We start from the raw sequence: 27,106 nt of genomic DNA on the forward strand, positions 1-27,106 counted from the left end.
TGGATTTTGGTACCATTCAGTCAAACATAAAACAGCCACTTTTGCACTATATCTCCACATTTAGGAAAAATGAAACTGCTTCCTCTGAGACAGGTATACTGGATACTTGACTCTAAATCCTGAACACAATTCATGGAAATAATAAAATTTAGAAGGACAAGAACAGGGCTAAGTCACCTAACATTCTCAATATTCCAGGAATTTTTATTCAGTTCTGTCAAAGAGGCACTCTCTGAAATTTATTAAGCTCTCCAGTTTTCCTACTGAATACCTGAAACAATCCCATCCTACTATGTGCTTTGCAGGTTACTGGGTAAGAATTTAGAGTAGAGCAATTGAGGGGCAGTAAACATTTTAGTGTTGGTAAGGTAACTCACAGAGTTCAAGTTAAATAATCCTACTCTTGCAGACAGTGTTTGCAGTGGAAGCTTTACAAAGCATTAGTCATGACCTTCAAGAAGATAACAGCAAGCTCCAGGAACCGTGATTTTCGAAGGGGATGTGGGAATGAGGGCTTTAATGGAAGCTTTCCAGAATTGCAGCTGCCGAGCTGTGGGTTTTTCATTGGTTGTCACTTGATAGAGGTAGGGTGGGAGGAAGAATTCTTTGAGGGCAAGTTCAGACAGTGAATAGTTCAAGGCAGCAGCCTGCCTAGAAACTCAAGAGCAATGAATGGACACACAAACCACAAAAGTTAAAAGACATGACTGGTTTGATTTTTCAAAGTTTTAAGGGGCTGAAGTCATTCTATTACTGCACAGCAACCACACAGAGTAAAATTAACATGAAGTAGTAATAGTCAGCAATAGAGCTGAGGATGGTTTTTCCAAATTCTGGGGTGGGGGTGCGGGTGCCACCAATTCTTATCACGGCAATGGTACAGTGGAAATAGCATAAACTTTTGGGTCAGGGAGACAGATTTGGCCATGGTACTCTGTCCCTGTGCGGCTGGGCCTCAATTTATCTTCAACAGGAGAGTAATAACTACCTTGCAGGGTTGTTGTGGGAATAAATGAGATAACGTGTGTTAGGCAGCAGTAGATAAGAGCAGCTCAAAAAATGGTTATTGTGCTATCATTATCATAATAAGTGATGCTGCTTTGTTATAAATCGCTACTACCATCTATGCAATTGTTATAGGTGAGCCAACCTAAAGAGCAAGAAGAGCTATATTCAACTGCATGTAAATCACTCACACTATTAAAAAAAATAGTCTGTTACTGTTTTGAGTTTACAGGATTTTTCAGTTTAATCTTAGTATAGCTTTTATGTCATTAAAGTAGAGATTTTTATGCATTCTTTCAGCATGGCAGAAAACATACTCCATGAGAGCCTTACAATGTCATGAGCTAGTTTTTGCTAAAAGAGGAATAATACAGTTAGCTGTTTCCTTCCTGCCTCAGACAGACTTCGCAATGATTCACCAATAATGAAAACCGCCAGCTGCCATTCCATATAAAATGTTCTACTGGCACTGCATACCTTATGGCAAACTCTAAGTTACATGTCCTCTTCTTATTTCTGCCTTTCTTCCTAAGGCCAGTTAAAACCTGCCTTTCATAAAACTTAAGAGTAAATAAAAACAACCAATCTGGAACCTGACCGAATACCAACTAAGATGATCTAAAATAGAACTGAGGGTCAGGGCATCTCAACATTCGCATACCCATCGGTCATCTTCCCTACCACACTTAAATCATCTGTACTTCATGTATCATATTTTGTCTCCTCATGTTTTAACACCTATAGTCTTCCTCACATTTCATTACTTACTCCCCTTGGGCAGGGGTTAGCAAACTGTGGCCAGTGATTCAAAATCCAGTCCACAATCTGTTTTTGTAAAGACCGCAAGAATGATTTTTACATTTTCAAATGGTTGGGGGGAAAATACCAAAATTAGAATAATTTTTCATGACATGTGAAAAATATATAAAACTGAAATTTCAGTGACCATAAAGTTTTATTGGAACACATCCATGTTCATTTGTTCACGCACTGTCTGTGGCTGCTTTTGCATGATAATGATAGAGTTGAGTAGTTACTATAGAGACCATTCTGCTGGCAAAGCCTAAAATATTTACTACCAGACCTTTTTCAGAAGTTTGTCAACAGTGCCCCAGGGGGTCTTACTCTTGGGAGAAAGTGAGACAAATACACTAAGCTTGACCTCCCTGTCCAACCAGCCTTGGAAAGGAAATAGAGCATAGCTTGACTTTTCAGTAAGGGTGGAGCGGAATAGTAAAAAAGCACTGGCACAGGAAACAGGAGACATGGGTCTCAGGTTTTGTTTTTATGGTGGCTCTGAACAATTATATACTCAACTTTCCTGTAGCATGGCTTCTCCTTTGTTAGGCTCAGTTTCATCAGTTTGAAAAAAAGTCTGTCCTTCACTGCCTTACTGGATCACCATGATAATATGTGGTAACACTACCACCATTTCCTCTCTTACACCATTTCTCAAATCACTCTAGGGTCATTGGAAGTGAAGGGAATAAGGATATTGCTAATCTTCCCCAAGGATTAACAGGGTAGAATTTTAAAACCCAATTTTAAATCTATGGAGATGGGCCCCCAATGTGCCCACATACCTACAACAATAAATAATGCATCCCAGTCTCTACTGTACAATGGTGGTACTTAGGGCATACGAAACTGAATCACTTGTTTTCTGGAAATTCCCACTATAAATATGGCCATTAAGTACAGTCTAAAAATGTTGATGTCTGCAAAACACCTTCTAAATTATAGTAGGAAAAAAACAGGATTTAAAGCTAAACAAACAGATGAGATGGGATGGGCAGAGATAATTTTATATTCAGAATAAAGCAGAATGCAGAGCTATTTATATTCACACAAATATTATCAGATGGCAAATACATTGCTAATCAGAGTTCCTATCTCACACATTTTATATTGTAATGCAAATCTACACATTCTCATTCCTAAGCCAAGACTAGGCCATACAGTTGCACAGTAAATAATTTCACCATAATCTACTTTAAAATAACTACAATGATTCAAACGTATGAATGATTCAAATTCAAAATGCAATCCCTGGATTCAGTAAATATCCTTTATAATTACACCCAATCAATATTAGAAATGTTTGTAGACACTAAGTCAGCTAACAAAGTAAGTTACATAACTATATAAAGTATAAATCTCCAGAATGGGGAACATGCACGATCTGTCAAATCACTCTGCCACCATGTCTTTTTTTTAAATAACATGATTCACACTTGCTTCAATCACATATTCATCTGTTGCAAGTATTAAATTAGACCACTGATGCTAACAACTTAAAGCTATGATCTTTGTTACCTTAAAAGAAAATTCAATTTAATATCAAGAAATTCAAGAAGTTAATTTCAGGACTCTTTATCAGAAGCTTTCAATGCTTGATGTACTACTCTGGTGTACACAAAAGTTCAAGTAAGGCTAAGAAATAAGGTTAAATCAGTTATGGGTACAATGATTACTCATCATTAAAAGTGGTGCACAGAGCTTGGAGTCTTGGCCTGCTTTTCGGAACAGGTGCTCTCAAAGGGAAAACAAGGTTCTGAGAAAAGGCTAGAGTGAATGAGACATGCATGAATGAGAATAAACAATAATTTTTGTTAAGTTAAGAGGACAATAATTACCCTACTACAAATATGATTAAAATTAAACTCATTAAAATTAGAGTTGGAAAAGCTCTTAGAGGACTCTGAGCCCAAGTTTCCTTCATAGAAAGTCAACATGCATGTCAGGCAATCATTGTTCAGCTTCTGCTACACCATTCACTTCTGGTGGCAGACAGCTCTCTTCCTCATCCATACCAACTCACTCTATTTTGGCACAACTTCAATGACTATGGAGTCAAAAATGCACAGGAAAGTAGATAAAAGAATACTGAGCTAGAAAATAGGAGTTCCAAATAACAGCTTCAGCCGACATTAACTCTGAGTAAGTCTTTGGAGCTCTCTGGGTTCCAGTTTCCTCATCTGTAAAATAGTGTCTCTATGTCTTTCCCAGTTTTGAATTTCTCTACATCTGTAATTACCATTTCATGCTACTGAAAGAAAATCATTTGTGAGAAAGCGACAAAGAGTTGTGATTTTTCTTCTTACATTTCTTATTTATGTTACACCTAGGCTGCCTCTGTATATTTCAACACTTTCTAAACATCATCCTAACACTTGGTCTTTACTTCGGCTTTCCAGATTACCTTTAACTTGATTATGCTTTGATGATTGCTATCTCAGTGTTATCATGACTCAGAATTTGCCCTTTTATAGTTACTAAATAGCCAACGCTAAGCTGCAAAATCCCTCCAAGTGACTTAGTTTGGTTTGCAGAATTCTGAAGTTAAAAAAAAAAAAAAATCAAACCATGAGAACCATGGTTCTAAAAGATTCTTAGTCTATCTTCTATAGAATGTTAGTAAACTGCTCAAATTTTTGATTTGACTCTTTTTTTTATGATGAGAACATATAGACTAAAGCTAGAATAAACTTTGAGCTCAAGGAAAAGCTATACCTTTTACAAAAATGATAGTTAATGTACACTTGGTATTATCTAAGTATATACAGAAGTTTTTATAAGCAAAAATGCTGTATATTTTAATGTGATCGTACCCTGGCAAAGGTTGCAAATGCAATAGTAAAATGAATGACTATTTAGCATTTTATTTACATAACTAAAGTGGATACAGTGCAAAAGACTGAATGTGCCTGGGGAACCTTCCTTTGTTAAACAGTCATCATAACCAAAATCTACAGTGTTATGTAACTAAAACAAAGTTTATTTTCTGTACAAATAAATGCACTTAGTAATTTAAGTAAGATATTTAAAATTTAATTTTGATATTTTAGTTATAAATGTGAAAATAAACAATATTTTTTCAGCCAATTAGGTCCAAGCAAAATTTTTTTGAAACAGAAGAAAGGGAATCTAGGTGATGAAATAACTGCTAGTAGTTGACTGACTAGCTGGAAAAACATCACCAAGATGTAAATATGTCACACTTCAGTAAAAAGTTGTATTAAAAAATTACCATTATGAATAGCTTATAGTAATGTAACAAGTTCTGAGTCATTTCACTGGGCTGAACAACAACATCCAAACTCCTTACCATGGCCTGCAAGATCTGACCCTGCCTGCCTGTCAAACACCTCTTCCTACTACTGTTCTCCTTCACTCTGTACTCTAGTATCACTTACTCTCTTCCAAAGCATCAAACATTTTTGAGTGTCTTTATATATGATTTTCCCTCTGTTTGTGGCACTCTTCCTCTTAATCGTTGCTTGTCTAACTCTGAACTCTGTGTTGTAAAAAAGCAAGTAAACTGTTCAAATGTTTCCCACCTTCACTGGTATGGAAGTTCACACAGGAGGCTGAACTAATTCATTTAATATCTCTAGATTCTAAACAGCAATGTATCAGGAAAAAACAGTGTTGATGCATAAAATAATAAGCATGCATTAAAGTTCAGCAGGGTGGAGTAGGAGGACACAATGTGTAGGAGTGGAGTGAAAAAGCTCTTCTGTTGTTTCCTGAACAGGGCAGGTGTCATGACACAGTCATGAAGTCTGTTCTCAAGCTATTAGGTACAGTTGAAGAAATGTTCACCCTCCTTTTTGACCCTGAATCAAAAGGGGTATAGGCTGGGTTTGGTCCACTGAAGAAGTTTGTTTGACCTTAAATTGAAAAAATTGTTTTTTTAGATTCGTTTATTCATCAAACATTTATTAAGCACCTATAATTTATTGAGTGCCTACAATGAGGCACATTTCCAGATCCTAAGTATACAGCACTGAACAAATACACAAAAATGTACAAAGTCCCTACTGTTTTGGAAACTGTTTCTAATGTAGAAGACAGGTAAAAAACAAACAAAAAAATGTAGCATATTAGATCATGATATGTACTAATAACAAAGCTAAGAGGGAAGAGGGAGTGTGTGTGTGTGTGTGTGTGTGTGTGTGTGTGTGTGTCTACAAGTTTAGATGGTGTGGCCAAGGAAAGCCTCACGGAGAAGGTGCCTTTTGAGGAAAGGGTTGGAAGGGGTGAATGGGCCATGGAAATACCTGAGGAAAGAGCATGCTGGCTGAGGGAACAGCAAGGGTGAAGGTCATGATGAAGGAATGAGCTTGGGTATTTGAGGAACAGGCAGGAGGCCACTGTGGCTGCGGAGATGAGGTCAGAAAGCCTCATGGGGCACTGGGAAGCCTTTGGCTTTCACGCTGAGCGAGATGGGAAGCCAGAGGGTGTGCGCAGAGGAGCAACATGATCTGACTTGTGCTTTAATAGACATCTCTGCTGTAGGAGACAAAGCATGGAAAGGAAATCTTCTGGGAGGCTAATCCTGGAGAGAGATTATGGTGGTTTGGGCTACAGTAGTAGTGTAACAGGAAATCACGAAGAAGTGATCAGATGCTAATATATTTTGAGGGTAGAGCCAATAGGATTTCCAGATGGATTAGATGTGGGTTTTGAAAGGAAGAGAGAAGTCAAGGACAACTCCAAAACTTCTGGCTTGAGTAAGCAGAAGAAAGGAGTTGCCAACATTTACAATCAGGAGATTTAATTTAATAATCCACACTTCTAGGTTCTCTCAAAATACTAGAAGATGTGGTCAACTGTGTATCTGCCTTTTTTACAAGACGGTAAGCTGGAGGTGGGAGGCAGCTGCCCCCTGGAGAGAGAACACTGGCCCTTTGGTGCACTATAGGTCTGTAGTCTTGTACCTGGGCCTTTGTATAAACAGCTGTTTGCACCTGCCTGACTGCTGCGGGCAGCTTAAGTTTGGAAGCCCTGCCCAAAGTTCTCTCTCATAACCCTGCTGTCATAAAATACAGCATAAACTTGCCTATAATTCTGACTAAAGAAAGTTTGACAAAGTATTTATTTAAAAATGGGGTATAAACAGGACACCTCTTATTCTAGTTTTCCCCTCCATAGTGATTTACAGTAACCTGAGACAGAAGTCTATCCTCTGTCTCTCTTCTCAGTGAGAAGAGAAGCTCCTTGAAGAAACCCATCTTCCACATATTCCATCTTCATCAAGTCTAAGTCCCACTCACTTGACAGTCTGTTACCAGTGCCTGGGGTATGGCTCTGAACCATACTGGGTCTAGTGCCGCATCTCATTCTACTTGTGATTCTAAAGAAGCCCTACTATATAGCAGGGCTTCTCTGACTGTAACATGTGTATGAACCTCCTACTCTGGAAGGTTATTTAGCTTCACTTACATAAGGGTAACTGGCTTAAAATAAAGTGCCTGGTAACAACGTCTCTATGGAAAACCTGAAATGTTTCCCTTCAGCAAATAAAAATAATGCAAACCCAAGTGTCTTGTTTTGCCATGTCTATCAGGAAGCTCAGAGCTAAACACAATGTTCAATAACACAAAACCATTTAACTCAGGGATTTGAGTACATTTTCCTCCTTCCTTCATATTCATCCTCATGATTTGATTTTTAACTGCTCAGGTGTAGGTACATTTTGACTCTAGGCAACATCAAATCTTTTCTGATGGGGTTGGGGCAAGAGGGAAGCAGGAAAAGGAAAGTGATTTAAAAAAAAATCTTTCCAACTTGGTATTAGAAAAGTCAGCACATATGGTTCTTTTAAGAGTAAATAATATAAACCTTACTGCCCTGCCTCAATCCCAAAGCAGCTTTGTCTCAGAGGCTTATGCCTTTAAAAAAATTGCCTTTAGAGGACAAAAGCAGCCATGAACAGTATAGGGCTATAAACTGATGAGAAGGATAAATCCTACCAGGAAAATTCTTCCATGCAGCTATCTCTCTTAACTAATTATGGTCATTGAGAGACAGAAACGATAACTCTCATGACCTGGACTAACTCCCTATAATAAAGATCAGTTTTGATACCGAGGAGAATTTAAAGGAAAACATGTGTTAATTAGTAACGCAAAAACTATGGGTAAAGTAAGCATCAAGACAGATACTTTGTGGTAATAAATCTAAGTGCACTTTATAAACCTGCATCCAGTCAGCAGCCAGACAAGCACAGTGAGGACTAGGATATCAGTCCATCTCTGGTGTCATGGAAAAACCCAGGGCATCAAGCTTGGCTACCAACTAGTTTCATGACCTTGGGTAACCAGCCCAGGTCTGATCTATAAAATGAAGAGAATGTGGAGAGCACAGATTCAGAATTTCTCACACCTCAGAGCTCCACTTGCCCAGTTCTGTCCCTTTGTTTAACCGGGGACCAAGCCCACACATACTGAATGTTGAAGGTGAGAAGGCTATTCTCCAGTATGCCCCCTGCAACTTCTTCTAACAGTTTAAAGAGTTGTATTTGTTCCCAAACCTGTTTATGCCTGTTGGACTTGCAATTATAATTACATAATTTAATCAAATATTATGTAAGTCGATGAAATATTACAGTGAAAGGCAGGAGTTGTTTTCTACGCAAAATACATTGAATAGTTTGAGAAGACTTTATAAAGGTAAGTCACTTAAAATGGCAATACAGCAGATGTAGGTTAGACAATTCTAAAAGAATGGGAAAAATTGTAAAAATCTAGGACTCCTTCTGAATTATTTCTTGTGCTTTAACAAAATTGAAATGAGAAACTAAAGAAAATGCAATCATTAAGGTATAATTAATGCACGAGAACTGTTAGGAAATTATAATCAGCAGACCTATAATCAAAGAAAAAGCCTTGGCCCCACATCAAGGCTTCTACAACAATGGGAAAGGGAATAAGAACCATGGTGAAATGTTACAGCGGCCCCATGCTCTTATTTAAAGCCAGATGAAATAGGCAACAATGACACTAAAACAACTTTCCAAGTAGTGGGTAGGCAGGGGGAGGGAAAGTGGAGGATGAGCTTAGGGTTGTGGGAGGGAGGGGCAGACAGATACACAGACACTACTTTTGACAGTCTGGCGTGTCCTTGAATCCACTCCTGCAGAGTCATAGGTTCCTCTCTACTAAGTTTCCAAGTAAAGATTTAACTCCTAGAGTTAGCAGCAAAACTCTACCCCTGCCTCCTCAGTTTTTAAAAAATATATATATTTGATAAATTACTTACTGAGTTTAATGTATGTTGAATTTACCTGGGCAATGGGCACTGAGAACGAAAACCCAGGATGCTTTGGTTTCATAAGAGTAAGACATGCAGAGTGTGAGTAGTCCTAGTTAGAAATAATAGTTTTCAACAGCAAGACCAGGCCTATAATTTTCTGCAGCACACCATGACATCATGGTTTATATGAGGCCAACTCCATAAATCAAGCTTTACCTAATTAGAGATTCTTCTGCAGATCTACATTATTAGAGCAAATAATTAAAACTGCCTAGGCAATAATACAAGCCAGATCTGTTTACAAAAATGTTCTTTTTTCCCCCAAAACTTTTAGTCTCACTACCACTTACAGATCTTTCACATTTAGTAAATTATAGACTTAGAGCATTTCTTTTAGTCTGACTTCACTTTCAAGGAATTCTTCAATTAACTTTACGTTGCTTTAAGCTGTTCATCCAACGAGAAAACAATCTGTGGTTTCTGACTCCTTTGCGTGCCAATGGCTGCCATCCATGTTTGACTTTCAGACACACTGTCTCTTGAGAGCCAGGCTCTGTTTGCATAAAACCAGCCAGTTGTCATAGCATTTTGACAAGCTCTATAGAAAAACAAGGAACAATACTCTGTAGAGGCTAAACTGGGAGAATTACCACTGCAATGGTGACTGCACTGGGGACACACATGACATCCACCCCAACCACCTGGCCTGAGCCAGAAGGTAACACATACTCCACTTTCACTTTCTTCTGTGAACTTTCCATTTTCAGGTGCCATCTCTTTATCAATTCCTTTTTGTCCCCTCCTCTCTTTTTCTAAAATGGCTATAACACCCCAAAATCATGAAAAGGTGTAGCTATTCTAACAACAGGCAAAAATGCCAGAGGAAACCTAGGAAGCAAGAGATTGCATTGTCTTTCCAATGGTTACAGTACATGTAATGTCAGATCATCAGCCAAATACAGTGTAATAAAAAAAAAACATGAGCTCAGAGGTGGGACCTCAGTTCCAAACTTTTAATTTTCACAGACTCTGATACAGTACCTCAATTTTCTTTGCTTCTTAAGGCTCACTCACTGGTGTTTTTTATTTTCCACTGCAAATAACAACTGGGCAGTGGAAAATAACTATGCAAAAATGATGGAAACAAATGATGACACCGAAAAAAAAAGATCCTTATGTCTTCTATCTATTAGATCCAAGTCAGGCAGAATGGAATCTCTCTCACTTTCTTTTCCCCTGGGCTTGGCCAGTTTCTGGGTGTCCTTCACCTATGTCTGTCCTACAGAAGTACCTATGAAGCTAACAGAATGAAAAACAGAGTGATGTTTTGAAGGACCCTTGAATACTCAGGCTCAATATAAGATACACATGAGATTTTTCCAAAATCATGCTCAATGCTATTTCTATAACAGTATGTGCAACTGTTGGAACTGCAGGCTTTTCCAAAGCAATGGAGTTAACACTCTGACAAAGCCATGCCATTACAAGCATGTAGGCTGAGCTGGAGGAACAAGAATGAATATATAGGCCAGACGAAGCCCAAGAGCTGAGAGTGGACTTAGTACTGGTTCAACAGGGGCTGGCAATGCATGGGAGGACCCATGGAAGGTTTACTCTTTTCTTCACAATAGAGCAGTGCCAGGGCTCTCCCCTCTTAATGTTAGTGCACCTGAATCAAGAGACCTGTATGATTCCCGAGATACCCAAAGTTATTCGAATCCCATTCTTTCCCTCTGGTTTTCCCTATTTTTATTTAAAATCTTCATTTGATTTTTATTATTTTTTGTTTCCAAGCTATTACAGCTTCTCTGTGGAAAAAGAAGATGGATATAACTGTTTGTCTCATATCTTCTCTCACTCTTCCTCTGAGAGACAGACAGACACAAATACACACACAGACATGCACACAAACACATGCATGGACCTAGAATCCAAGCTATTTTTATTGTTCCTTCTCCATTAAAAAGGTAAGAGTTTTATAAAGTATCAGATATTCTTTCTTTAACCTGCAAATCATTGTTTCTATAGAATTATCTTTGTGTCTATTTTGAGAGTTTAAAAATACAAGCAACCAAAGATACCTGATACAAAATTCACTAATCTGTTCATAGCACTGCTTTGAGGAAGGCCAACACTTTTCTAAAATAGGGTCATAATGCAGCTCTTGTTTCAAACTCAAGAGCTCAAGATAGCTCCTTTTTGCCTCTTTGTTCTAATACTCAAAAATTCTCTGAATAAAACAAAATGTAATAGAAATTTTCTCTGCAATGAGGCAATCCTGAACATTGGGAAAGGATTCCTTTTCTCTTGAAGTTTCTTACCTAATTCTGTGCACCATTAGCTTATTTCTTGGTGGTAAAGATGCCTAACTTGGAAGGAAAAAATGAACCAAGAGCGATAGAGCTGAGGGCATAAAAACGTTAAGTCTCACTTCTTAGCAACTCCAAAGAAAAATGAACTTACTGTGTATAAAGAGAGCTTAGAGTATGTGTCACCAGAAATTCAAGTACTTTTAACAATTTTGTTTGATGCTTAGAAAAGCAGTGGTATAGGGATGACTGCATTCTCCAGTTTTCTAGGTGAGAGCAGTAAGCTGCGGAATTCTGCATGGGGATCCGAGGTCTAGGCAATCGACAGGCCTTGAAAAGCAGAGCACATAGATACAAAGAAAACCCAAAGTTATTCATTACCTTCTAATAAAATAGCTCTTAGTAAGTAAATAGCAACATGTATAGTGGATTGGTAAATTTTAAACTAAATCATTAAAAATAAACACTTAATGCTGGGTCTCTCACATGCTGTATCTTAGGCCTTTGAAATTCCCAGAGCTAAATAGATCAATTCTGTTTCTATACTAACGGCATCTAACCTTTAGAAATTCAGGGACTACAGAGAAAATATTTTGGCTTTCTAGTGTAAACTCGTACAGATTTTGAACTTACAGCTTCTGGTTGTAAACTTGTCTTCTACCAGGAAGCCACATTACTAAACTATAAGTGAGATAATCCAGCTTTTAGAAGATCTACAAATGATTTATTTGCAGAATAGTGAAGTGAATTGCAAAGAATTATCTAAAATAGAAAAGTGGGTGTGGGAGCAAATAAAGTAAATGAAGATACAAGGTTTTTTAAGGTTGCATAGAGATATGAAGACATCAAATGTCACATAATTTTAGAAACTAAAATTACAAGGTACATGATACGATAGAGCAAAGTTCTCGATTATAGTAAAGCTTTCCAGGAAATAAGAAAACTTGTATGGCTATTACCCAGGGTGATTACTGAATCAGAGATATTACTCAGAAAATAGAACTGCATATAGTATATAGACATTTCAAGCCAGTTTCCTCGTGGCCGCATTCCTTGTGTCCTCGTGCCTTTTACCTCATATTAGCCACTTCCTCTAACTAAAAAAAAAAGGAACCACTGTAGCTTTCTGGAATTCTCTCATAAATCCCAAGTGAATAAAAAAAATCAAATGAAAATAAATCATGAAGTCAGATGACAATATGATGAAAATTCTCTTACTCTTCATATGACGATAACAGCTTGAAAGAAAGATTAGACTCCCAGAGAATGTAAAAGACTCTTACACAAAAACACATCAGCTTATATTTATACCTTCTAAAAAGAGAAGACTTTAAAATAGAAAAGGAATGGAAAGATAGTCAAACCCTATACCCAAAAAGTCTAGGAATAATTTTAGAGGAAAAAAAACGATCTGCTACTGTCTTTAAGTAGACCAAAATACCGCAATTTAACTTTAAATGGTAGGTAATCCAAGGATTCTCAAGTGTCTTCATTAACTGACTCCTCAGAAAAGATCTTGGTAGACATGTTGCTGGTAATACAAAGTACATACAGAGGAATTTCACTCTTTGGTTACTATGGTGCTTTTTCTTGTTCTCATGTGGTAAGGTGGGTGCCAGGTAGATTTGAGCACGTAAATAAGGCAGAGGGTTAAAGAGGATAAAAAGGAGTTAAAGGGATGTGATGAGCTAAGTAACAGTTACTAATTATAGGAGAGGTAATTGCAGTATAGGTATGATTAACACGGTCATTGGGAGGTATTAAGAACTTCTTCCAGCTTTACTGCTCCAGTCTGCATCAGAGCCTCAGAAACCTCTGCTGATCTAACACGCTAGTTCTTTCAGCTCTGTATAATGTACAGACTGAGTCGACTTCTCTCCAGCATTCACTTCATTTTCAACTGATAATCATATAGAGCCAGGTAATTTAACAAATATTTTGTAAATATCGCTTTTTAGTGATAGACATTTTCAGGACACATCATTTTGACAAGGGAGAATATCAAAATGAGCCTGCTACAGAAGCCTTTTTTGAATTGAAGTATATTTGATTTACAATATTATGTTAGTTTCAGATGTACAGCACAGTAATTCAGTATTTTTTGCAGATTATACTCCGCTATAGGTTATTACAAAAAAATGGTTACAATTCCCTGTGCTGTAAAGTATATCCTTGCTGCTTCTCTATTTTATATATAGTAGTTTGTATCTGTTAATCTCATACCCCTAGTTTATCCCTTCCTCTAGAAGTCTTTATTAAGAAGGTACACACACACACACACACACACACTCATACACTGAATTTGGAAAATGAATACAAATTAATTTAAAGGTCTCCATTATAGTTCAAAATTAAACCAAATCTCAGGCAAATATAGAATAATTCATAAGGAACCTGTGGACTATAGATAAGAATACACTGATTAATATTTTAAGCACAACTAACTAATTCTTACGTGGTCATTGGATAACATAGACTGAGGTGTTGCAAAATGTGAATCTGTTCCTAGAAGCAGTGTTAAGAGAGGGGATAAAGGAAATGTGTGTTTCATAAATTTAAAGCAACTTTTTATGCATCAGAAATGTTAGAACATGCAAACTATATATAAAATAGATAAACAACAAGGTCTACTGTATAGCACAGGGAACTATAGTCAATATCCTGTAATAAATGATAATGAAAAAGACCATACATATGTATAACAATCACTTTGCTATATACTAGAAGCTAACACAACATGATAAATCAACTATATTTCAATAGAAAAAAAAATCTTAAAAAAGACATGTTACAACTCAAGAGAGCCAAGAAATAAGCAAAAGGATAAAAAGGACCCTTGAGCAGCCACAATCTACAAATTTCATGGACTTTACATATTAAAGAGTTTCCTAGTGTGCTCTTAATTTATATGCATATTTGTATGGCTGGTTATTTTAGCTTCACACTCAGAAAGATTGTAAGTATCACACAGGGAGAAAGGTTCAGAGAGGTACCCTCACAGAAGTCTGCCAATATTCACAGTCAGGAAATCAGAGAAGCTATAAAAAGCTGGCCCAATAGCCCCAAACACAGCAATCAGAAGCTGTGTAATACAGTGGTAAACAGACCTATGTATCCAAAAGAGACTGAGAGGATCATCACACATAGGAGGTGCTAAATAAACACTTGCTGAAATGAACTGAACTGAACTGAATGATGACCTTGAGTCATCAAAAAGAGTTTAAATATGGTTAGCATATGTTCTTTCAAGGCAAATAAATGGAAATATTTTAGAAAAATTTCCATCTAAGCCAGTTAAAATAATATTAACTTTAAAAGTCTCTCAATGTGGTTGAGATTATTTTACATTTATGGTACCTCTTCTCATTTATCAGATACTCAGTGAGTGGTACTGTGTACCTGGCAGGATGACAACTGCTATAGGCACAAAAATGAGCACCAGCAGACAAAGTCCATAAATTCATGGGACTTTTTAGCCCAGTGAAGGCAAACAGATGGGGACACTGAGGCAAGAGAACTTAGGAGACAGTTTCTGTTCTGCAATTTCAGTCATAACTGTAGTAATTTTTACTTCAATAATCTCAGCATTCAATTTCAAGGACAATCAGAATTCTAGAAGCAATGAACTTGAGATTGAGAATATTTAAAAATATTTTTCAACTGTTTAGAAAGACCTTAGTTTAGAAAAGAAACAAAAATAATATGATTGTTCCATTTTCTATTGAATTTAGTTTCAAATATGTTTTGCATACTTTGTCTAATATAACTTACTGACCTTGAAATGGGGACTGCTGTCAGAATATGCTTAGTGGATCCAGAAATCAATCTACCACTAGTGTCTTAGTCTCCATATCAACTCATTTTGTAATTATCATCCACATGTGTCTGCTTTTTCTGATGGCAGTTTAGCTGAGCTGAAACTGAACTGAGTGAATGAGATACTTAACTTGGCATGGGGTTGGGAATCTGATTTCCTCCTTAAGAATCAGAACTTCTCCCAGTCTTCACAGTATTAGGAAGGACTCTTATCCCCAGATGCTCCTACCCTTTACTAAGTGACATATATTCTTCAAAAGGCTTTTGATTTTTCTCGAAAGTTATAAAATACTATACCAGAAAGCTGGAATTTTCTCTGGATGACCACTTTCTTTGAAAATACAAGAAATATTTTGTTTAGTTTGGGGCTTTTAAAGGCATTAATGAGAAACTAGACAGATTCTCAGGAAAGAAAAAGGGAAAACAGCATTGAAATTAATTTACTTTTATACAACTCATATCTACAAACCTTACATATGGTTGACAAGATACTAATTCCACCAACCTCCTTTCTAATAAAAGAACTTGAAAGAATTTTAAGATATTTTATCCTTTTAGAATATAAAAGACAGATGAAGGTATTAAAAATCCAACTCAAGTATAGAATCAACCAACATTTTGGGTTTTTTTTTAACTGTGTTTTGAATATTTTGAGTTAAAGGATATTATTCATCCCTTGCTCCCCACCTATCATTCCCCTCACAAAGGTTTTCTAAAGAAATCTAACTTTAGGTACAGGATTATAGATACGGGAATAATGAGAATCTCAATATGAGAAAGCATCCATGTAATATCGTATGTTGCCAAACACAAAGTAGCTGTGACTAAAGTGGGAAGTTCTCCATTAAAAATCTCCAATATTAAAATATTCAAACTCATATTTAAAAGTCATATATGAATATGTATGTATCCATCCACTCATTCAACCAAAGCACACTGCTTTGCAGAGCAAAAATGTTCGCCACTGTATGTACTCCTGGATTTGTGAGGTGGGGCCTATCTCTGGGTAGAGTCAAGGTAGCCTTCTGATCTAGAAGGAACTCTGCTTGAACCACTAAACTTTCTAAATAGAATGTCAGTGTTATCCTATCACTGTTTCATCTAACATCCAAGGATTGTGACTTCTCTCAATCAGAAAAAAAAAAAAATGCCAATGTTCCATGGCCTCAATAGGATTTATAACTACTAATCACTAAGTAGTTTAAGAAATTTTAAGACTGGGGAGAGGGAAGAGATAATAGAGTAGTAGAGTCAAAGGAATATGGCATACAACTGGTTCTCTGGGTATTTAAAGTTATATTTGTTTAACAAGGGAATCTCTAGAAGAAATCATACAATAAAATTCCCAGTCAAGAAGCACTGGGAAAGTCATGATGCTGGGAACAGGGTTTTTAGGTTCGGTTGTTTGTTACCCAATAGTTCAACATGTACCTACTACAGAAAGAAAAATATCTGCAAATGGAAAAAGAATTGCTAGGATTCATCACCCACCTACCTCTGCAGAAAGTGTAGCAAGTACAGACATCCTTCCCACTAGTGAGAAGACCCAGAACATCAAGGAGAAGTCATCTGATATTATGATGTGCTCCTTTGTCCCTTTCATTATGTTCACTTCTGGAGGCTTTAATTTCTATTATTATGGACTATAAGCCCTAGGACCATCTCTGTACCACAGAATTCTGGTTTTTTACTTCTAAAATTATATATTTTGCTGCTTCTATTTAATAACTATGTTTTAAAATAAATAAATGCTGAAGACTTAAAGCTCTGATTCAAAAGAAAAGTCCTCTGATGAAATAGAAATGCTTTTCCCAAGATGTAAAATAACATTTTGAGGAAAGTCAGATTTTCACCAAATACAATTCAGGAAGCCACTGCTCTAAACTTGGTTGGATTTTCTGAAGTAAGCTCAAGCCTTTCCATGTACAATTAAACAAGCCTCTCTAAGTACAATTAAACATAACAACTCTTTCACTCCCTGAAGTTGTAACAGGCAAAAATGATGAAAATAGTTATAAAGAGGTAGGTTTCTTTCAATTGTGGGGGTTTTTTTCCACATAGAAAAATATTTAGTTATGTGTCTTTTCCCTTGTTTCCTAGCCCTTCTCCCCTCCCCCCACCTCTCTCTCTGATAGATATAGATATATAGATATAGATATATAGATATATGCCTTCAAGACAGGGTATACTCCAGAGGTCAATGTTGTGGGAAAATATAAATTGAGAAATCACAAAAACCAAAGTTTATATATCATTTGATAAAAACAGTAATACTTTACCAAATGGAAAATGCTGTCATATGAAATGTCACTCCAATCAGATGACTTACCTAAAACAAGAGAGGTAGAAGAAAGTGAGAATTTGGTATTGTAATTCAATCCTCAATAGACTAGATTCCAAAAGACATGGCAGGTATCTTAAACTGATGGACTATCCAAAATAGAAACTATACTAGGTCAAGAAACACCAATTCCTTTAGAAACAGTAATTAATGCTAGAAAGGAAATGCCAAACAGGGAGCAAAAGCAGTGAAGAAAGGAAGTGGTACTTACTTTCAAACCACTTGACTCTCATATATATTTTAAGAGGTCAATTTTGAAAATGTGGACACATATACATATAAAGGCCATAGCTAAACTGTGGCAGTATATGCATGTTACTTTCTCTCCCAAGACTTCTGGTTACTGTCTTAAAGAGAGACTGTCAAAGCTGCAAACTTTCAAATATCTTCACCTCATATGACTCAATAAAAAGGTGCCACTGTATCAAGTGCTACTGTAATTTCCTCTGTTGATTTTCTTTCCCCCTTAACACTTAGATGTTTTGGTTGTTTGCTTTTTTATTTTCCGAAGTGAACACTGATGTTCGTGAAAGGTGCCAGATTAACAACCAGGGGAAATTAAGAGCTTGTCCTATCAAGAGAAAAGGCTTAGTGTAGTGGAGGTGATGAAAGTTTCCCCTATACTGTGCTTGCCTATGTATGTTAGCTCTGACCCATGGTCACCCCAGCCCTCCAGTTTTCATGGCCCATTAATACCTCTGCTACTCATGTTGCTAACAGGGACAGGCAATCTTGTTCCTGCTTTTAATGTTATCATTATTATTACTACTACTGTGAGCTCTAACTTCCTCAGAGAAATTATGTGGAAATTTATACTAGCCATCATTTTGCTTTAAGACAAGAGGAAAATAAACTGAACTGAAGATGAATCTTATATTCTTAAGTAATACTGCAGATTTGATTAAAACCCATTAATTTCTTCAAACAGGAGGCAAAGTCTTGAGTGGTTAAGATAAAATAGGCCTTACTAAATTCAGTCACCCGCACTCAATCTGAATTCCCATTCAGGGACATTCTAATATTTAATGGCCACAGATCTTTTACTTTTCTTTTGAGTCTATCATAAACTTGTCAACTTAATTATTCGTTAGCAACTATGGTAAAGGTTTGGTGGACTTTGAGGCTAAAACTATCATTTATGAGATCTGAAAATCAGTTAAATAGAGAAAAATACCTCTTTCTTGTATTTATAGGTAAATGTCCCAGATCTCTGAATTGCCTGAGTACTTTGTAAGTATTAATAATTAATTAATCTCTCCTATGCCCAGAGATCTATGAAATCATTTTGAATCATCTAGTTAGTTAACCAACTACTATTTCATGTTGGCACTTCCTGGGCTATGCTAGTTCTTCATGCAAAGTATAAGGACCAGAGCAAGACAGTAGTCCTTTTCCTAGAGTTTAAAACAATAAGGAAAGCAAAGCTGGCAAACACTTACAAAATATTAATTGATCAATGAAGTATAACACTGAATGCTACTAAAGATGAATAATTACTTGGAACAACCACAGTATTTATCCCACAGTTGTTCCCTGTGTATGCCATTGTACCTCTTGTTAAAGACCAAATCTCTGTGACTAGAGTAGATTTCCATCTTGACATGTCTAGCATTTCCTATAATTTCTAATCTCTAGAAGAGCTGGAGAATGAGAATTGCAGGGTACCAATGACTACAGCAAACACATGGTAACAATTAGATGAAGGGTGCCTTAACTGCATCTCATATGGAAATCTTGGAAAATTTTACTTTGGGAACTCTGACTGTTTTTTTCCTTTGCCATGCATACCCTTTATCAAGTGAGTCCTTATGGTATTAAAACATTTGGCACTAGCTCAAGTCTATGCTATTGCTGGCAGGGGATCTAACTGGGAAGGAGGGGTGGAGTAGTTACCTCTATCAGAAAAGACCTTAACTTTATGGAAAGGCTCTTTCCTCCCTACTGCTTAAGTAGCTTCATTGAAAGACTTAAACCCAGATGTGAGAAAAGAGATTATCTCCAAGAGCAGCAGCAATTTATTGTAATTCTGTTAGTACAAAGATTAAGAAGGTAGAAAATATTGTGCAAACTTAGTAGATGAGAAGGGCAACACCCTGTATTTAGGTCCCATGCAAAGTCGTGCTAGGGAAATCAGCTGCAACCCTTAAGCCCCCGGAAGGCCTCAGTTTCCAAAATTGCAAGAAAATTAGAACCTATCTACTTAGAAAACTAGTAACCCCATGCTATGTAATAACCAATGGGTGGGAGGCCACGAGAATCTGCTCACCAATAGATGCCAACAGACATGTGCCTCTACTCCCTCAGTGGCCGGCTCTTGCCAACTTCCTGGAATCACCAGGGAACTAATAATCTTTCCCAATGATTCCAGTCCATCCTATATTACAATTCAGAACAGTGGCAGTCAAAGTAACAAGACCCTTTTTGCCCATACAACATTCCAGCTTCCCTCAGTGAAGCACTTGTCAGGTTTAAAGCACTTTGGAGGTTGGCCTTGTAACCAGGCAAAATCTGCATATATTCTGGGCCAATTCTAGGTCTCCTGGTGCCTCAGCCAGCCAACTGAGAGTATATTTTGTCCCTAATTCATTTCTGTCTTGTATAATGGATCTCTTATTGGTTTCCCATGACTGGACTTTTGCATTCTTCATGATTTGGTTTCTCTCACTGCACCACCTTTTTATGGTGGGAGATGTATATGCATGGATTTTCAGAATTTGATATTTAATACAAAATGGATCGGTGAACACGGCAAAAATCTTTTTTGTGGACACATCACTCTGCTCTACATGGTCTTCTAGTCAAATGTGAACAAAAGATAAAAAGGCTAAATCTGAGAGACTCAAATTATTGACTTTCACGGTCACAAAAAGAAAAATAAGAAAAGTAATGAAGGCCTTTAGAGCTGAAAACAACAGGTGATTTCTCCTTTTCTTCCCATTACAAATCTCTGACAATAGGCTAATGAATGCCAAGAACACAAGAAACATAGCAAGTTACGGAAAATTATAGGCCACAAAATGGTGTAAGCCCCACATGAAAAATACTAGTGAAGGCACTAAGAAAGCCAGTAAATACTGAAAGAGTTATAAAGATGAATATGCTCCAGTTCTGGACGAAGAGGACATAAAACAAGACCAAACAAAAATACTTTAAAACAGGTTTGTTTTTGGTTTCTTATCTCTCACAATGCACATTAGAGATGGCTTAATTTTAACAGCTTGCTGTGGTTTAGTGATCAAACAGCTCAAGACAATGCATCATGGTTCTACCTATTAAGAATGCTTGCTTACTCTGGCTGACATGATGCAATTATTAATTTGGTTATCTGATTCAAAACAGGAACATCTGCCCTTAGGTTCAATATCTTCACTGAAGTAGCAAATTCTAGGAGTTACTACGCTAAGGGCTGAGTGCTTCCGAAGTTGGAATTTTCTTACGGGAAGAGACGATGTAAGATAAACAAGCTGAATTCTCCTCATTCCAAAGCTGAGTTTTAATAATATAAAATTATAAGGGTAAAACTAAAATATCTGGGATTTGAATAATGGATTTGGTGACTATGTAGAAGAAATATAATGTTTTAAAGGAGGCTTTAGAGCAGAAAATTATAGATGATCACCTCATGAAAACAAATGAAAGGAGGGACTGAAGTTTATCACTGTGGGTAGTAGTGATGATGATTATGGGGAAGGAGGAAAGAAGTGTGCTGATGAGTGTTCCCAAAGGAAGTATGTAACAGTTCCTAACACAAGAAATTTAGAGATTATTTTGAGAAATGACTTACACAAAGGAAATAATTCAAAGACAACAAGATAAAATTTAAACAGAGCCAAATAACAGATGAGGGCTGAGGAAGAGATTAGTTTGGGTTAGTTTCTGAGGTTATCTCAACAGGGGCAGTGGAATCAGATGGAGCCAGCCTCTCTTACTACCCTACCCCTAGCATTTCCCCAATATACCTAATCCCATACAGTTTGTAATTACAACAAATGGTTTTACCGAAAGAGTTACAGCTAAGGGCTTTCTGGTTATGACTTTAGCTCTTTTTAGAAACTAGAAGACTTGCTTCCCTCTTTGCTATAAAACTTCAATTATATTTCCTATCAAATTGCTTTTTTCTTTTCTACTCTTCTCCATTCTAGTTCTGATGTATATGGGCTGAAAAGGCAGTATTGAAGGTGGGAATAAATGGGACACAGCTGGCTTGTGGCAAAGGGCCTGTGAGTAGGAAGCAGCTGCACTTTGGAGGCAAGAACAAAGAATTAGGATTTTCAAAGCCAAGGAAGCCTTCTCTCTGTGTTTTCCCCTCCTTTCACCTCTTTCTCTTCTTGGGAAATGATAGAAATGTCACAAAACATACAGTCTTTCTGAATTCACAACAATCTCCTTATCCTCATATCCCAAGTGTGTTTAACTTACTACTGCTGCTAACATTCCGCATATACCTTGTATTAAAATTTTTCTCCTAAGAGTTTCAAAGAGGTTTATACATTTGCATTGAAACAAATAAGCCTGGGCATATTTTTATATTAATAAAATTCAACTTCAGAATAACGAGAATTTGGTTTGTTAAAATGTTACTTTTCTAGAATTTGGTTTATTATACCACACATACATCTCCTAGACCAGTGGTTCTTAAATTTTAGCTTCATAAGAATCCTCAGAGGAACTTATTAATATGCATATTCTTGAGCCACATCTGATCATGGATTTACATTTAGTTGGTCTGGAATCTACATATATAATATACACATACAGTGTGTGACCCTGTCCTAGTTGGAGTACCCTAGTCTTCCAGCTTCAGCTTTTTGAAGGCAGTCTGTTTCTTAGTGACAGCAGCCAAGCGGTCTCCTGTAGTCCACAGAGAATAGTGAGTAAAAAAAAACAAAGTGAGCAATCCGAGAAAAAAAAAAGTTATCAGCAAGATTTCACTTTTAACAATGCAAGGTGCTATTAGCTACACAAACACAGGAAAGAAAGGGAGGTGCCCTGGTTTTAACTTCACTTCCTTAACTATGATAAGGTTTGGTGTGATGAATGAGTTGGTTTTCTATTCATGAGAGTTGAACCTTTACTGGCTCTCCAGTTATGTATACTGCATTCTGGCAACCTCTTCCCTAAACCAATGACAGCGTTGCAGAGCTAGTTTTGATTTCCCCAATCGCACGCAAATTTGAACCTAACTACTTAGAAAAGTAACCGTATGAAAACCAATGTGCAATGGGTATGAGGCTCTGAGAAGCTACTTGCCAACAGACACCAATGACTCTCCTGCCTCTACTCCCTCAGAGGCTGGTTCTTCCCCACCAGAACCATGGGGGAATGTCAGATAAGTGCAGAAGTCAGAATTCTTCTGGATGGCACCGTGTGCTTCTGCTTTTAACCTCCAAATCCTATTGTTTATGTACCACCATCACCCAGCCCTGGTCCTGGTACCTCAGTTCTGTGTCCCTGTGCCCTGTCTTCCTGCTGAGCCATTCCTGGATTCATATCCTGCTGACTACTCTGACTTAACACTAGATGATGTTTAACTCCTTGTATCTTGATTGATCACAGCTATTCTCTCAAAGGTCACCAGTGGCTAAATTCAGTGGGGTTTTCTTAATCCCCTCTCTCTACCACTTTGTTGAGTGACTTCATCACAATTTTCCTTCTGTTTGTTCTCCTCCTTGGTTTCAGTGAAAATACATTTCTCTTATGGACAGAGTGAGCGTTTGATCTGCTTAGTATTAATCCTTCTAACCTGGCACCACACACAGAAAATGGAAGATATGCTTAGCCACCAATATGTACAATGTTGTTGAGCCCAAGACAGTTTCAGTTCAGTGTAAATGAGAATTCCCTGCCTAATAATATGCAAGCCAATAGCAACCTACAGGAGTTGCATTTTACTTGGGGTTTAGGTTTTTTAAAGAATATGTAAGGAAAAAAGCTAAGTTGTGCCAAAATTACCTGGAACATCCCCTAGGAAGGCCCCATGCTGGAAACCAACATACTGTCTCTCAGTAGGTCCAACTCAGGTAGGTTTTCTTCTAGCATTGGTGTAGATTACTGTGGCTTTGGCTGACTACAAGATGGAATAGTTGGCTTGAATTTAGGATGTAGCTTGCACAAAACAGGACATTGAGCAAGGCAAGATACTTACCCTGAGAGAGAACATGGGAATAGACATGAACTGAGAAAAAACAATACACATCTCCTATCTCAGGTTCACTCCTCGGCATAGACTCATTGAACATAACTTATAACCTTAATAGACTCGCCTGCACAATGTAAATTATTATTCATTCTCTTTTTATATTTGTTTGCTGAGCAGTTAAAGCTGAATTCATGCAAACTTTGTGTTTGTATGACAAAACTCCACCAAAAACTTGAGTGATTATTGTTCAATAATTACACATATGACTATTCTCTTGACTTCTAGTATCCCAAGGATAAAAAAAGAACAGAGACAGATGCTAGATCAAGTATTAATATCAACTAGAGAAAACTGGACATTTTTCTTACAAAAAAAATCTTGATTATATAAATCAAAGACATTTGTAACGGGGATTCCAATCCCACTTCTAACACATATTAGCTAGGTGAACTGGGCCAGTGTTCTCACCTTTAAAATGAGTACAAGTAGTAACTGCTTTGAGGTTTACAAGAAAAAGTGCATGTGAAAGCATGTACCATAGTCACTGACACAGGTAGGCAGGCACTTGCTACAGGTTTGTTTGCTGCGAATTTGTTAAACTGAAACTGAGACAAAATAGCCATGTGAGGAAGAAAACTATCAGCATCATCATAGGTCCTATGTAAGTATTTAATGAACCAAGTTGAGAGAGATAGCCATCTGATTTGACCAAGTCAACATATAATTTGCCTATTCTAACATTCTTTAATTTTCTTCATATAGTCAATGGTACAAAGTTCACTTATGGCTTCATAAATATGGGCTCAAAACAAAAGTGCTTCTAATCAGATTTGGCAAGAAAAGGAGAGAAACATAGGATGAGGTAAGTGTGAGGCCACAGTGCTGCATAACAGGGATGGCAGCGCCTCAGCACATGAGTCACACAGACACCGAGCAGTATACAGCTAGAGATAATTCGCAGGTAAACGCAGCATGAGCCATTACGTCATCCCTCCTTTGCCCTTTCTTCATCAATCATGTCGCCTGGACACTGATGCAACCTAGCAAGAATGTCTGATTTGCAGACAGCAAAGAGAGACTTAGAACACACACATACTCATCAGAGAAAGCAACGAGAACCCAAACTAAAGTTTCTGGTATTTCCTTTTGTTTAAATCATGCTTTAGGGGTGAAGTCTTATGGGTGGGATGCATAACTACAGAGTAAATCATCAGGTCTGAAGGCCTAAAGGACTAGGCTTCAACATTTTGGACATGTCACTCCAGGTCTATAGGCCCTTTCCATGTCTGTACAATTAGATGATCTTCAAGGTTCCTCCCAGTTCCATAATTTCATCATTAAAAATTCAGGGCAATCACACCCATACAATGGGCAGATAAACACTTAGCTGTATAAGTCAGCTTTATCCTCAGCTATATAGGTCATTCAGATACTTGGCTACCTCCAGTCAAACTCTGAATCACTGAGAGAGTGTGGAGCTGTATACAAATCTTGTTAAAGCAAGGAGAAAGTGGCAGGTAGCAACCGATGGTTTTAGAAAATGTGAATGTTCATACCTGAGGTTATAGGGATATTCTAGTCTAAATCATAGAAGCTTAAAAGCAAATGCTCATCAGGGGATACAATGTATTAACACGTATTTTCTGTAGGGGCAATGGTTTGAACAACAAGGAACCACAAGGGATGAAAAAAGGAAAAGGAATACAAAAAGGGCACTCTAACCACCGAATAATTTATAACTTAAGAGTGACATTGCAACCCTAACTCTAAACCAAATGCAGAGCCAGCGTGTACACAACTTACCCAAGAGTTATCAGCTTGTGAGTTTACACACCACCAGCTCCAGAGGAAGGAGGCACTTATTAGAGATCAATCCACAGCAAAGAGGAAGTGGTTGGCTCCTGGCAAGCCTCTCCCAGCATAATGCTTTCCACCTGTCATGGCACCACATCTTTCCAAGCTGGCTAATGCAAACGCTTCAAGACCTATCACTGGAAGATTTCTGATGGAATCTCCAAAAAGGGGAACTTCCAACAAAACTTGGGATTGGAGAAAAGAGACAAGCTCAGTGGAGATGAAAACCAAAGGTCTTGTAGTGCCTCCCTCACAGCTGACACTGTGTGGGGTCCCCTACCCTGCAGGCCGAGTGGCTGGGGCAGGGGAGCCACCCCACTGCACCTGGAGCAGCATTCAACAAAGCGCCCAGCCCTTTAATTGTTCAGTCAAATGATTTATGAAGCTTGGCAGCAAAGACAGGGCAGACTGGTTTAAATTCAAAGGATCCAACCTACAGGTATTCTGAAAACCCTAGCCACATCTGTAACAAGTACTGCTCCCCTTGGGAAGGGAGAGAATATAAAGGGAGAAGATGTGACCTGCCTGACAGGAGACAGGACCCAGCTAGATGGAACATGCCTCACCACTCCTTCCCTATCCATCACTTACCAAGGCTCTGGCAGACTTCCTTGCTGCAAAAAGCAAACGGACATATTTCTTTACCTAGAAAAGTAAAACCCCAGAACCATCAGCACATTCTTATACACAGGGCTCAGGTGGTTTATTCTGATTGTTTACTGATAGGATAATCTTTTTGATCAACTAGTGCAGAAATCAGCCAACTTTTTCCTTTTCCCCCAAAGAACCAGAGAGTAAATATTTTAGATCTTGTCGGCTATATGGTTTCTGTCACAAATAGTCACCTCTACCATTACAGCACAGAAGGAGCTATAGGCAATGTGTAAATGAATGAGCACAGCTTGTTATTTATAAAGCAGGTGAAGGGTTAAATTCGGCTTGCATAGTTTGCTGACCCCTGAACTAGTATGTTTTCAAATACCTAAATTGTGATAAACTAAGAATGCACTATCAAACTTATCACCACTTAACAACAATTTAAATCTAAGCCTCAATTTTGGGAGGAAAACTAACTTCTAAAATAACTAACCTTCATTAATAGTAGGTACAATAAAACTCATTTTTGTAAAGTGTGTGTGTAAAATACAAGGTGATTCAACAGAAATTAGACAGTTTAAAAAATGTACCACTCAGCAACTAGGTTTTTTTTTTGTTTTTTTTTTTTTAATGAAATTGTAGTTGCACTAAATCAAGTTACCCTTACAGGTGTCTTGCCAGAGGGCAACTCCAGGCTTTGACTACATGTTTATATACATCATAGTTACCAAGTAATACATTTTTGAAAATGTTCAAATCTGTTTTAGCCAGCCTGTATATTATTTGTGTAGACATTATAATATACTTTAAATGATAAACATGAAACTATAAACAATGGTTACTCCTGGAGAAGGGAGATTAGAAGTTTCACTTTTAGCAATGTTGCCTGAATTTTTTAACAAGCATGAATTACTTAGTGAATAAAAAAGTGTTTTGTTTTTCTTTTGTAAAGAAGTGGTAAGGGTAGGCAATCTCTGGCACTGCAATTTAGAACTATTTCTTGAC

General features: G+C 37.4%; 2 protein-coding genes across 9 annotated transcripts in view; one reads left to right on the forward strand and one right to left on the reverse strand.

Annotated features, from left to right (window-relative positions):
* Window positions 1-27,106, reverse strand: part of CMSS1 (cms1 ribosomal small subunit homolog) — a 333,561-nt gene that overhangs the window by 132,897 nt on the left and 173,558 nt on the right. Inside the window, exon 1 of one of the 8 annotated variants that reach the window (XM_031457083.2) lies at window positions 17,450-17,480. The exons of 5 other annotated variants lie outside the window; for them this stretch is intronic. The gene's annotated coding sequence lies outside the window, so the exon portion shown is untranslated. Of the gene's footprint in view, window positions 1-11,508; window positions 11,634-17,449; window positions 17,481-27,106 lie in introns of those variants that run through there. 2 more of the 8 variants (XM_064496082.1, XM_031457073.2) reach the window with 2 other exon arrangements.
* The window catches only part of FILIP1L (filamin A interacting protein 1 like), a 264,565-nt gene that overhangs the window by 74,021 nt on the left and 163,438 nt on the right, over window positions 1-27,106 (forward strand). The window lies entirely within an intron of this gene.

The sequence above is a fragment of the Camelus dromedarius genome, chromosome 2 (genome assembly GCF_036321535.1).
Source record: "Camelus dromedarius isolate mCamDro1 chromosome 2, mCamDro1.pat, whole genome shotgun sequence".
Classification (NCBI taxonomy): Eukaryota; Metazoa; Chordata; class Mammalia; order Artiodactyla; family Camelidae; genus Camelus; species Camelus dromedarius.